At 35.8% G+C, this 14,794-nt stretch overlaps 1 pseudogene; it reads left to right on the plus strand.

Annotated features, from left to right (window-relative positions):
* The first annotated feature begins 6,992 nt into the window (after positions 1–6,992).
* LOC112395155 (S-adenosylmethionine decarboxylase proenzyme pseudogene) lies at positions 6,993–8,017 on the plus strand (annotated as a pseudogene).
* Positions 8,018–14,794: the final 6,777 nt, after the last annotated feature.

Genomic DNA, 14,794 nt, shown 5'->3' on the forward strand with positions numbered 1-14,794 from the left:
TTCTCTTAGTTCCTATTTTTACCTCCACTCCAATACTCTTTTTTCATTCCATTTAAAAAATGCTTACCCATCCTTTAATGATAGATATTCTTGCTTCCTCTTGGTATACTCATTTCATCTCATCTGATGGGCAAGGACTCATAGCAACTCAACTAATCCCTTACAACTTATTGATTGTATGATTTAATAGCTTTATGTGGATTACAGCATTATTTCGAATATACTGTGTTACATTTAAAACAAAGTGTTCATTCCAATATAAACTAGTACTACATACTCCATATTGAGAACATAGAGAGTTCAGAAAACTAAAAAATCAGTTTAAATTTTTGCATGAAATCAACACCCAGGAATATCTCCTTTGGGTTAGAAGATAGAAAAAGAAAACATTTTTAGATATTTTATTGTATTTCTTATATCTAGGAATAATGGAGATCATACTCCATTTTCTAATCTAATTATTTTTTTCTTTTTCTTTTTTATTAGCAAGCAGTCTCTTTACATTTAAAACCTTAAGAAGTCCAATGAAAATTGTCAGAATTTTATTCAAGAATACTTCTTTGTATTCAAAGATCTGGAAGTTGAACTACATGCTCTACAATTTCACTGAAATATAATGACCATTATGTACTTAGTACACATTTCCTTCATTAAAAAAATTTGTATTTTTTAGACATTGTTTCAGATAGTGGGACTACATTAGTGTACAACTTGGACAGAGACCCTGCTTCGTGAACTATACAATCTGATGGAAGAGATAGCTAATAAGTAAAGATACAGAGACATGACATAATTTAAAGAGAAAAGGCAAAGTAAGGAGTCAGATAATCTGGGAATGATTGTCTAAAGAGATTTCATAGACTTAGAGACCTGAACCATTAGCAGGACCAGCCATATTGACACACTGAATTGATGTACTGTATCAGCCATAAAACTTATATGCATCACGCTATTTAATCCCCAAAACAATTTTAGGAGGTAGTATTATTTTTGTACAATTGAGGAAATGATGCTCAAATAAATTAAATGCCATGCAACCTGCAACTATAAAATAGCATAGCCAGGATGTGAATATAAGTTTAACTGATAATAAAGTCTGTTGTTTATACATTGCCCTGTTTTCTATGGTCCCATTTTCTCTATTATTTTTTTTTCCCTTTGATAACTGTTCTACTTTTCAATTTTTTTTCATTCTCTGAGAATAAATTTCAGCTCAGAAAATTGGTCCCTATTTTCCATGCTTAGTTCTGGTCAAGAGGAAAGGCCAGAAGTTTACATCTAGAATGAAGCATGTTATGTTGCTGTGAAATGTGGCCCCCTTGGAGCTGGTGCATTGGAGGAGTCCCTGACCCAAGCTGGTCACTCAGAGCCCCTGCCTTGGAAATTTAGGATTGGGACCAAGGGAGAAAAAGAAAAAAAAATAATCCTTCTACCTGCCTAGAACTGGATGATTCCTTTTTTCTTGTCATGTGGATTAAATAACAGAACACTACTGTGCTAGAAAAGCTGAATGAAGCCAACTCAAAAGAATGAGAAATTAAAAAGCAAACTGCCATGTTCTGTTTTTCTTTTTTGTTTAAAATCCTTGTTTTGTTTACAATCCTTCCTAAGCCCCAGCTGCTTTTCTGTCCTGATATGACACATCGTTTCATATTTTAAACGATGGCCTGTTTTTCTTAAGCCAGCTGAAGTTAATTTCAAAAATGCCCTACCTAAAATATTTAATTATAAAATTGTGGAATTAAAAATAAGTAGTGGCTAGATGCAACTGTAAGGCAATGTTCAGGTGTGCATTTTACTTAAAAATCTGTAATACTAAGAGGAAAGAAAAGAAGTTGAAATCTGTCATGCAAGCAATGTATAAGAGCTATGAGAGGAAACCACCAGTAGAATCAAGTATTTTCTGAAATACCCAGAGAGACGTCTGCCCAGATATAAAGGGAAAATTCTCTACGTGTTACTTTTATCCAGGATATACAATTTAAATATTAAGGATAGGTGGTTTATCTGACAAGAATTTTTTATAATGAAATTTTAGTGTTTTTTTTAAACATCTTTATTGGAGTATAATTGCTTTACAATGGTGTGTTAGTTTCCTGTTTTATAACAAAGTGAATCAGTTATACATATACATATGTTCCCATATCTCTTCCCTCTTGTGTCTCCCTCCCTCACCCTCTCCCTATCCCATCCCTCTAGGTGGTCACAAACCACCGAGCTGTCCCTGTGCTATGCGGCTGCTTCCCACCAGCTATCTATTTTACGTTTGGTAGTGTATATATGTCCATGCCACTCTCTCACTTTGTCACAGCTTACCCTTCCCCCTCCCCATATCCTCAAGTCCATTCTCTAGTAGGTCTGTGTCTTTATTCCCATCTTAGCCCTAGGTTTTCCATGACCGTTTTTTTTTTCTTAGATTCCATATATATATGTGTTAGCATATGGTATTTGTTTTTCTCTTTCTGACTTACTTCACTCTGTATGACAGACTCTAGGTCCATCCACCTCACTACAAATAATTTCGTTTCTTTTTATGGCTGAGTAATATTCCATTGTATATATGTGCCCCATCTTCTTTATTCATTCATCCGATGATGGACACTTAGGTTGCTTCCATCTCCTGGCTATTGTAAATAGAGCTGCAATGAACATTTTGGTACATGACTCTTTTCGAATTATGGTTTTCTCAGGGTATATGCCCAGTAGTGGGATTGCTGGGTTGTATGGTAGTCCTATTTGTAGTTTTTTAAGGAACATCCATACTGTTCTCCATAGTGGCTGTACATACTTACATACCCACCAGCAGTGCAAGAGTGTTCCCTTTTCTCCATGCCCTCTCCAGCATTTATTGTTTCTAGATTTTTTGATGATGGCTATTCTGACCGATGTGAGATGATATCTCGTAGTTTTGATTTGTATTTCTCTAATGATTAATGATATGAGCATTCTTTCATGTGTATGTTGGCATAAGAATTCACATAATGGAAAGAAAAAACATCTGATAGAGAACTTGATGATGTTAGGCAATCAATAAATATTTAGCAACATTCAAAAAGTTATTTTGTTTTAATTTTGAAGGGTGAGTTGGGGAATTCTCTTGGTAGTCAAGTACTGGGACTGAAGAGCATATTTTAGGGCTCTCAGTCACCATTGAGGAAGGAGGAGCTAAACCTGCCTGGGTGAAAGGATACATTAACGAGGGTGTCATATTAACCACGGCTTTGAAGTAAAAGTCAGGTGTTTTGTTTTCAGTCTCAATGAACTTTGGGAACAGCATCCAAGTTGAAAGAGCAAGATATTTAAAGGCATGGAGGAGGCAGGGGGAGAGTAGGGTGTTTGAGAAACTGGGAACATGTGTACTATCATGTCAAAGATTTCTAGGAAAAAAAAGCTTACTTCAAAAATGAGTAGGAAAAGACTTATAAACCTTCTAACTCTCCACTTCATCTCTTATCATTTTATATCCCAGCTTTCTTTTTTATCATTTCTGTATGTTTCTACAGATAAAGAGAAATATATAGAGTTAAGGATATAGACAACAAACCATCATATCCATGTATAAAAGCCATACTGCACGTAATCTCTATCTTTATAGATTTACAAATAATTACTATATTATAAGTGTATGGCATATTTGTTATCTTTATTTCTCTAGTAGACTGTAAATTCCATGAGGGCAGGGACTCTTTGCTTTAACATTCTATGCCCATTGAAAAGAAGAATTCCTGGTATATACAGGGTGTTCAATATATTTTTGATGAATAAATGAACAAGAGAATGAAGAAATGAATGTGTGAATGAGATCAGATGGAGTTTTTGCTTTACCCTTAGAAGACAGAAGGCCAGCAAATGTATTTTCTCCTAGATCATTTTGAGCCATTTCCTAATTTACAGCCTTCTATCACTTGTATTGAAATTAATACACACTCTAAATCATAATCCATAAATCCAGATTATTTTGTTTGAAACTGGTGCAGTCCTTTCTGTGTTGATTACCTGCCTGGTCTTGGCTTTTGAGCATCTTATCACTTCCTTTTTCCTGCTAATCTAAGTGGTCCAAATTTGTACTTTCCTCTGTCTGTCTCATATGACTCTAACATGTTCTAGTTAACAACAGTCTTAATCAACAATATGAACTAAGTCTGTGATCACTACAATTCAAGCTCTGAAATGACAAGTCTGCTTTGTTTACCCTTTTACATCTTGTGTCCAGTGCAAGACCCAGGCAAAAGGATGTGCTCAATACATGCATGATGAATAAACAAGTGATCAATGAGCCCTGATCTATTACTGCTATGAGCTAAAAAAAGAGATTTAACAAAATCTTATAGAAAATCACAGATAGGCTTATCACGTTTGACTTTCTTCGGAAGAGTAAACACAAATGACTATTTTGACTTATTTTAATTTCTTAATTAAAAATGTATTATTCCATGTTAGAGATAGTGTAATTTTTGTTTTTTATTTTTTTGCCATGTGCCTTGTGGGAATCTTAGTTCCTCAACTAGGGATCAAAGCCCTATCCCCTGCAATGGAAGCACAGAGTCTTAATCACTGGACCACCAGGGAAGTCCTGAGATAGTGTAATTTTTACACAATTACATAAAGTTTTGCATGGGGGCATTAATTTATTTTTAAAGTTTCATTTTTATAATGCATTTTTATAAATATCAGTAACCAGATATATAAGGTGATTGAGTCCCTATTTTATAAGATGATTTCAAAAGGATTTTTGGGGGTCGAACTAGAATAGGATTTTAGAAGAATATAAATATTTTATTTAGAAACCTTATAGCATAGCTTTAACTTTATAATACTAGAGCCACTTTTTTTTTTTTTTTTGGTTTCTAGCAGCTCATATAGCTTTAACTTTATTAAATCTAGAGCTAGTCTTGAGTTATCTAGCAGTTTAGACTTTGACTTCCTTCAAAAATGAGAGCTAGAGCCCTTTCAAAATGAGCATTATGCTGCCATTAAGCATTTTATCTCAAGTCACAAAGACTCATTCATTGAACATTTGGGCTAATTATTATTTCTGAAGGTATTCAACTTTGCCATTAACATGTTCTCTACTACTTTTTAAAATCCTCTATTAAAACCGCAACCAAAACTCTCAATCGCAATGCCATAGCACAGGAATAAACACGAAGTCTGAATAAAATATCTTTGCCTCCCTCATTTGCATTTCCACGAGGTCACCTCTCTATGTATCCAAAACGTGATGAAGAGTGATATCATTTCTAGTTAATGCATCTTTTCCCAAAAGCACTTCAGATTTCAAAATAAATTATATGAGAGATTTGATCATAATTTGCCCGCCTTTGTAGGTACTTAAATATAAGCTGATTTCCTGCTTTCTGAAGGAAAATTTGAGGGACAAAACACCCTATGAATCTTACTTGGACCTATGTGTTTACTTAGGTTAATGACCACCAGCCACTATGATGCCTGGTCATAGTAAGCATTCAGTAAATGTTTTCTTTACCCAGTAACAATTTCAAGGGTATATGCAGTTCACAAATGTGAATGCATTCCTATTTGTATTTATATACATGCACTTAAAATGTCATTTGGACAAATCGACTTGGGAAGTGTGTCCTGCATACATCATCTCCATTTTCAAATTTCTATAATTATTTTGAGGCACCAAATATATCTGGTTATAACCTGAGGGAAACTCAGACAGTGCCTGCCTTCTCACTAGAGGACATCTTTCCCCTCGATGACAGGCAGATCTGTCACAGGGACAGATGATTTATCTCCTCTGATTTCATCCAGTAAAGACGCGCTATACAAGGTGAAGTGATAATTTTCCTCAGAGTTAACATGTCCAGTGTCTCATCTTTCATTCTAGTCCTTGTGAAATGACATCGAACACTAAATTGGGAACTACTTTTGGTTGTGAGGTTTGGCTGCCTGCCCACTTCCCTGGGAAAACAAGCAAATTTTCTGTACTTTTTAGTTATAGAAGTTACATGATACCTGGAGCTGGCTTTTTAGCCTGGGGATTTTTTTTTCTTTTAATCTACACTGGAAAAGCAAAAGAAAAATATATATGACAGGGAGTTTTGCAAAAAAATATATTTTGCCAGAAAATAAATCAAAATGAAATATACAAAGTGCTGTATCTGTGAAAAAAATATAACAAGTTAGGGGAACTTGAGGTGAAGGAGTGTGGTCGGCGGTATATTTGACTACAACACTAAAATATGCCATTAATTCAGTATGGTTTTAGGAAAAAAATCAACTCTCACAATTATTTGAGAGTAAAAATTCAACCAGTCAACCTATTATGTTCATCCAGCAAGAAAACTTGTTTGTAAATGTTTGTCTTTAGAATACAGTCTTATAATTCATTTTCTGAATGCACTTATTTTAGCACATAAATAGGGTAGTCAAGTGAGACTTGACTGAAGTGTGTTTGTGAAGTGTGTTTGGGTAAACAAAAGATTTATGTGATAAGCTAAATTCTAACCTACATAGTTACATATTTTTCCTTGATGAATACAATTGATGATGGGTTAAATAATTTATTAGGAAGGTGTATTAACAGTGAGACACTTAGAAATAGAGAAGTTATATGACTTTAGGTTATAAAGATAAACTAAGAATAGAGAAAGGTTGTGCTTTCTAAAGTTTATGATTATTTTGTAAAATGGACACGTTAGGCTCCCACAGTATGGCCGGCGACATTAGCTAACGCTCGCTCTGCTCTCTCTAACGGAGAAACAGCGGACTGCAAGAGACTGAGCTGTATCTGCCTCTACTTCCAAGAGACTCACCTTCAACTTTAGCTCACGGAAAAAAAAAAAAGCTGGGAAAAATTTATTAACCCTTTTTAAAAAAAAGTTAATGTAAAATTATAGCAAAAAAAGAACCTGAACTTTAGTAACACAGCTGGAACAATCCGCAGCAGCGGCGGCAGTGGCGGGAGAAGAGATTTAATTTAGTTGATTTTCTGTGGTTCTTGGTTGTTAGCTAATCTCATGGTGATGGAAGCTGCACATTTTTTTGAAGGGACCGAGAAACTGCTGGAGGTTTGGTTCTCCAGGCAGCAACCTGACGCAAACCAAGGATCTGGGGATCTTCGCACCATCCCAAGATCCAAGTGGGACATACTTTTGGGACATACAAAAGTATGGGACATACTTTTGAAGGATGTGCAATGTTCAATCATACGTGTGACAAAAGCTGACAAGCAGGAAGCTTGTGTACTCAGTGAGAGTAGCATGTTTGTCTCCAAGAGACGTTTCATTTTGAAAACATGTGGTACCACCCTCTTGCTGAAAGCACTGGTTCCCCTGTTGAAACTTGCTAGGGATTACAGTGGGTTTGACTCAACTCAAAGCTTCTTTTATTCTCCTAAGAATTTCATGGAGCCACCTCACCAAGGGTACCCACACCAGAATTTCCAGGAAGAAATAGAGTTTCTTAATGCAATTTTCCCAAATGGAGCAGCATATAGTATGGGACGCATGAATTCTGATTGTTGGTACTTATATACTTTGGATTCCCCAGAGAGTCGGGTAATCAATCAGCCAGATCAAACCCTGGAAATTCTGATGAATGAGCTTGACCCAGCGGTTATGGACCGGTTCTACAGGAAAGATGGTGTTACTGCAAAGGATGTCATTCGTGAGAGTGGAATTCATGACCTGATACCAGTTTCTGTCATTGATGCCACACTGTTCAATCCTTGTGGGTATTCAATGAATGGAACGAAATCGGATGGAACTTATTGGACTATTCACATCACTCCAGAACCAGAATTTTCTTATGTTAGCTTGAAACAAACTTAAGTCAGACCTCCTATGATGACCTGATCAGGAAAGTTGTGGAAGTCTTCAAGCCAGGAATTTGTGACCACTCCGTAAATCAGAGTTCTAAATGTCTCACAGTACTTCCTTCGCCCCAGAAGATTGAAGGTTTTAAACCTCTTGATTGCCAGAGAGCTATGTTCAATGATTACAGTTTTGTTTTCACCAGTTTTGCTAAGAAGCAGCAACAGCAGAGTTGATTAAGAAAAATTAAGAAAAAACACAAAAAGAGAACACACATAGAAGAAGGTGGTGGCTGCTTTTTAGATATTGATAGCAAAGGCCACGCTTTCCATAACCACCGCCTTGTAGTTGAAGAAAGCCCTAGATGTGATGATAGTGTAATCATTTTGAATTGTATGCATATTATATCAAGGAGTTGGATATCTTGCATGAATGCTCTCTTCTGTGTTTAGGTATCCCATGCCGTTCTTGCCGTGAAATTGAAGTGCATGTAGAAAAACCTTTTGCTATATGAAACTTTACAACACTTGCGAAAACAATTCAATCTGGTTTATGCACAGCGCAATATTTCTCCAGGTAACATCCAAAATTCCCCACAGACAAGGCTTTCGTCCTCATTAGGTATTGGCCTCAGCCTAGACATCTGGGACTGTTCTATTAGATTGCTACCAGGATTTTGCAACTAGTTACCTCCGCCTTCTAGAACATATTCTCTACTAATGTTATTGAAACAAATTTCTCCTTCATACAGATGTTTTTCCAGCACCAATCAAAGTTCTTCTTCCACGAGTCGAGTCCTCTAAGAAAATGACTGCAGTTATCCATTTTGTGTATTACCACCTCACTGCTTCCTATACTTGTGTGACTTTAATTGATTCATTCCTCACCATAGTGTCTCCCTCCCAACCACACCCCCTCCATAAAGCAATACACTGTTACACTGTGGGTTTACACTAACATTATACCCCAGAGGGGGAATGGGGGGATGGACCCTGGGCTTAATTTTCTTTTAAGGTCAAGGGAGTCTAGCATTTTTTGTTACCATGAGCTCTTTTGGAATAAGCTGGTGTTGATTAGCAAAGAAGGTGTGGATTGATACTAGGGAATATTGGCTGTATAGAATAGAACTGTATGGAAACTGTATGCCATTCTGTGTCCCCCATTAAATGAGGTTAGCTTCTCATGAGTACCATGCCTTTATTAACTTGCTAAGTGGTAGTATAAAAGAATTATCACTAAATTTGTTAGCAAGGAGATTTAAGATAAAGGTTGTATTGGATTCAACAAGTCAAGCCAGCTCAGATGATTCACCTTTACTTTTACTTTCGTAGCCATTTCCACTGATTTCTATTAAGGATATGCCATAAACTTTGGTTTAAAGCAGAATCGATGTCTTTGCCATCTTGTGACTTTAAAACCTCTGTGACTTTGTGATGCATGTGATAGTGTTCTGACGGCTCCTCTTACTGGTATTTCGTTCACCATGGAGTAGCATCAAGTGATGAATGAGAACTGTTCAGGTTATTCAGACATACTACACAGTGAAGCAGAATGCTATCCATAAAACATAACATACAAAATTCCAAAATGGTCAATGGGAAATGACCAGAAGTACAGGCTTAAAAGAGTTGGCATCTTTTAGCTGTATTTGCTAATACGGACATTTATTTAAGCAGCTGAGAAAAGAGCAAAGTTGACTCAATTTTGTATTTCTTCTTGTCCTCAAACAAGTTTTGATTCTTTCTGGATTGATGCAGTGATGTTTTTGTATTTATAAATGAAACACTTTTTTTTTTTAGTGTTTCTAAACATAAATTCTACTTGGTTTGAAATCAAGTGGTTGGAACACTTCTGACTTGTAAACATGTTGATTCAAAGCTTCATTGAAGAAGATTTCAATCAATGGATCAGTCCGATTGTGTAATTAGCGCACAGTACCTAATGTTTTGGTGTTATTATAAGGACCAATGCTCAAAGTGGATTTTGTTCTTCAACAGTGTTCCAGTAGATTTGATGAACATTTATTGGCTTGAGGTCTCATTCCCCCCCCCACCATTAATAGATTTAAGATTTCTATTTAATGTAGAAAAACTGCATAAATTTGTATGGAACAAAGCCTAGAAAAATGAAAACGATAGATTGAATAGTAATCTAAATTAATCTCAGTGTGTATGATAGAGGAGGGAAAATTTTGGTGCCATAATTTCTCTCTTCATGGTGTTGGACTTAAATCAGTTGAAATGTATTTCTGTACCATAATTTAAGCTTCAGTAAAGGTTTGCTTAATTCATTGTCTAGTGACATTCAGAAAGTTTTCTGTTGATGTATTTTTTTAAATTGTATACATGACCAAATACTAAACACTTAAGTTTTTATAATTAATTGAGTAAATCAGTATTTAATGATCATTTTATAAGATTTATGGGAGCTGTCATAAAGATAAGATCTTTAAGATCCTGGGAGAACAGATTTAAACATTTTTTTGCTAGTGGCTTCGCACCTGAAGCTCAAAGGAAATCATCCAGGCTATATACCAGGATACCACAGAGTAGAAAGGGTATAAGTAGTAAGGATAAGAATGCTAGAGTTTGGAGCTAGATAAGTGAAAAGTTTGGAGGTGGAATAGTCTAAAATTTATTATGAAATAGGCTCTTGATGGTGGGGTGGTTCAGTATTTAATTCATGGTTATTTCTATTAACTAGAACAGAGTTATAAGCTTTTGATCATTTTGCCATGCAGGTACATATCTCATCATCAGGCAGAATTTCAGTTCTTCAGTCTCATCTACAATAAGCTAAAAACTGGAATCTTACAAAATGTGTATTTGGATCTTTCTCAGAATGAGCTTGTCAGACTATTGTCCAAAATCTGAGTTAAAAAGGGTTGATCGTAGAAAAGCAGGTTGTTACATATGTGTGCAATACCTACAGTACCAGATTCTTTTACATGAACAGGTAACTGAGTTTGGAAGACACTTGGTGTTAATGAGATTCAGGGACATAATCTGAAAAATATGGTAAATGTGATATCACACTATGAAAAATAAAAGGCTTTTATTGTCCTAGCCAGATAACTTACCATTTCCTGGCTACCCACCTTCAAACTTTACATTCTCATCTACCCTTTTTGTCATAATGGAAGAAGTATTGGTCCTTTGGATTCCATCCTCCCGTTCCTACCTTCAGAGACTTTGTAACTGAGTTCACTGCAAGCATGTCCACTGCTGCTCACCATCAGTTTGTTTTACTTTTCTAGTTTCTTCCCACTTACGTTTGCCCCTTAGGGTCCACTTTGTTAGTCCTTTACAAGATGACAAGTGTCAATTTTTACCCTCAAACTGAACCGTCTTCAGACTACTTCTTGCAATCCAGCATTTTCCTGAGTTGTTCAAACCAGAAACCTAGGATGAAATTGAGGTAGGGTCATAGAGATCTGTTATGTGACTAAGATTGGAAGAAAACCACTGGCAGTGTCAAGAGATGTCCAATATGCTGTTGGGTACATGAGCTGGGAGCCCATAAAAATAGGTCGAGATTTGTAATTAAACATCTTAATTGGATGTATATTAAAAAAAATAGTACCTTGAACCTTCACACCCTAGTTTTGATAGTCCTCCATTCTGCTTTGGTACATTCATCTGTCCGCTATACACACCTGTTATTAGGTAAGATTTATAAAATTGAAATACACAAATCTTAACTACAATTTTGAAAATGGATACTTTTAGCCCACAGCTATATCAGGACAAAGGCAGGTTCTCTTATATCACTACCTAAGCAGCAAAGCACTACCCCTACTTTAGTTGGTAGTTTAAGTACTATCCATATTTTTTCACCAATGACTAGGGTTTCCCTCCCCGCCCAGCTCTGAAACTAAATTGAATCACTTAATGCTTTCATTAGTATAAAGTTTTGAGAGGTTGAACCATGTATTTCTTTTTATTGCTGAGTAGTATTCCATTGTATGAATGTACCACAATTTGTTTAGCTATTCTCCTGTTAATGAACATTTTGTTTCCAATTTTGGGAAAATATGAATAAAGCTGCTATGAACATTTGCAAAAAACAAACAGAAAAAAATAAATTAAATGGACACGTTAAAGAGATATGGGTATTAGATGAACTGAATATAGGTTCATTAAGTAATTGGTATCTGAGGATTTTGCAAGTCATTCCTGTGGGTCCTGATGACATGAATCTCATCTAAATAATAATGAAAATGAATATAGAAAGTGGTAAAGGAATAGAAAGTGTGTGTTGGAAGCTTGCTATTTATAGGTAGTAGGTGAAAGTAAGTAGATTTAATTTAAGTAGATTATTTTATTTATTATTTATATATGAAGTACGTGGAGGGGTCATTAATTGCATCATTTTATGGTTAGGGAAAATAGGACATAACAAGGAAAAATAATTTTCCCAAGATCTCACACCTAATAAGTGGTGGAGTCTGAATCCAAACCTGTCTTAGAGCATGCATTGTTTTTAACCTTAGACTAATAAAAAGCAAGTTAAGCTATGTGCTTTAAGCATCTAATAACACAAAAGAGAACGGTGATACATCTGGAGAATAGGCATGTCACTTGCAGCTTTAAAGGAGGGGTAAAATTTCTTCAAGCTGGAACAGGGAAAATGTAAATTTCGTCATGCAGATGAAACTTTATGAGCAAAGGCAAGTAAAGATGAAAGACCCTGTTCTTTACAATAACAAGAAAATTTGAAGGAAATCAAGCCTGGAAAAAGTATTCACAGTCAGATCCTTGACTTTAAATTCCAAGCCCAAACTAAGCGACAAAAATAGAAAGACTACTATGCAGGTATACTTGTTTGTGTCAGTGATGAGCAATTATTAAGATTGCTGAAAAATTCGTTAATGATATCAGAAAATAATTAATTTATATGCTTACCTTACATGATCCACTAAATTAAGGTAAAGTTGAATTAAAAGTTAGAAGTGATTGGTAGAGCGTTCTTCAAGTCTCTTGGTAATTTTTTGTTCCCTAGCTTGGTTTTATCCCATCTCCCTCCTCAAGAAGGTGATTGTGATTGGCTGAATATTAGTCCCCAAAGATCCCAGGCGCTAACTCCTGGAATCTGTGAATGTGATCTTAGATGGTAGCCAGGACTTCGTAGGTGTGATTAAGGATCTTGATGTGGGAGCTTCATCCTGGATCATCAAGGTGAGCCATACAAATGATCACAATTGTGCTTAGGAGAGGGAGGCAGAAGGAGACTTGAAGACAGAAGAGGGAAAAGACCATGTGACCATGGAAGCAGGAGAAAAATGTGGTGTGATGTAGTGACATGAGCCAAACAATGAAGAGCAGCTTCCAGAGGCTGAAAAAGGCAAGAAAATGTATTCTCTCCTAGAATCTCCAGAGGGACCATGGTGCTGCTGACACTGACGTCATCCCAGTGAAACACATACAGACTCTGGCCTCCAGAACCATAAGAGAATACATTTGTGTTGTTTAAGCCATAAAATTTGTTACAGCCACCATGGGAAATTAAATCAACGATGTCTATAAATGTGTGCATCAGATCATTATATAATTTTATGTACATGAAATATTTATAAATAAGTATGAATTAATAAAAAAATAAAATATAATAAGCTACATACTTTTTTTGGATGGAAGAATGGGTTACCTAACCAGTACATGAAGCATTTCCATAAATTAAGAAAAAAAAAGCTATCAACAGAAAACGTAGAAGCTTTTGAGCCTGTAGTTCCTAATTCAAAGCATGTAAATGATGATTAAGTGATAAAAAGGTCACTCTAGTTATCAGAGAATTACAAATTTAAATAGCAAGGGAAAACATTTTTAATTCTGCCAAAATGGTATATATTTAATCATCTTATTTCAATAATTTATTTGTAAAATCCCCAGCAAGTTTATATTGGAATTACTGTGTCCTACAACTCAGCTTAGTAATTTGCACTTTCATCTTCAAACTTCTCCACACTTCCTGTTGCTAAACTCTCGCAAACAACTTGAGTCCTGTATTTTCTCATACCCTGCATTGTTTGTCTAAGACATCTTCTTGGTGTTATTTTTGAAATATATCTCCTCCTCTACAAGCTTGGCCTACATGTCTATCATTCTTGCCTAGAATTTTACATTAACATCCTAATCGACCTCCCTGCTTTGACCTCTGTATTATCACTGCTCATCCACAGCACAAATATCAGAGTGGCCCTGTGAAACTGATCATATCTCTTCTCTGGGATGTAATCATCCCATGGTTCTTTCCAATGGCCTCTGAGGCCCTACATGATTTCATATGCCTCTCTTCTTGCCTTTTTTTAAACTTTCCTTCCTATTATTCTCAACCTAGGTCACTCCACTCCAGATGCTTTCACCTCCTCATCATTTCTGAACATTCTACGCTTGCTCTGACATAAAAGGTTTTTGCACTGGCTCTTCCTGCTTTCTAGAAGCAAGCTTTCTTCTTACTTTTCCCATTTTCTTCCAAATAACTTCATGTCTCACTTTCTCTCCTCCTGAAAACCTTCTATCAAATAATACTTCTACTGAGTGTCCCATCTAAAATTCCAAGCCCGGATTCCCTGGCATTCCAGTGGTTAGGACTCCACACTTTAAGGGCAGGGATTCAATCCCTGGTCGGGGAACTAAGATCCTGCAAGCCACGTGGTGTAGCCAAAAAAATAAATTAGCTAAAAACAAAATAGAATAAAATAAAATTCCAAGTCCCCCAATACTCTCAATGACTGTTATAGTGTCCAATCTTATTTTCTACTGCGTTTATTACATTCTGATTCTATATGCCTATTTACTAGTTCAATATGTCTATGGTACACAGTTTTGTGTGCTTTTTTATTTTTACATTTTAACATTATGGAAGTCCTAATGTATCTAATAATCACTGTCAGCCCAATATCATTAGTGACTCAACAGTGTGAAAAATGTTCTAGTTATACCTTCTAATATCATGAAAACAGCAGCATTAAAGTAATCTAGACTTCAAATTATGCTTATTTTTCCCTTGGCTGC

This window comes from Neophocaena asiaeorientalis, unplaced genomic scaffold (assembly GCF_003031525.2).
Source record: "Neophocaena asiaeorientalis asiaeorientalis breed wild unplaced genomic scaffold, Neophocaena_asiaeorientalis_V1.1 scaffold25, whole genome shotgun sequence".
Taxonomy (NCBI): domain Eukaryota; kingdom Metazoa; phylum Chordata; class Mammalia; order Artiodactyla; family Phocoenidae; genus Neophocaena; species Neophocaena asiaeorientalis.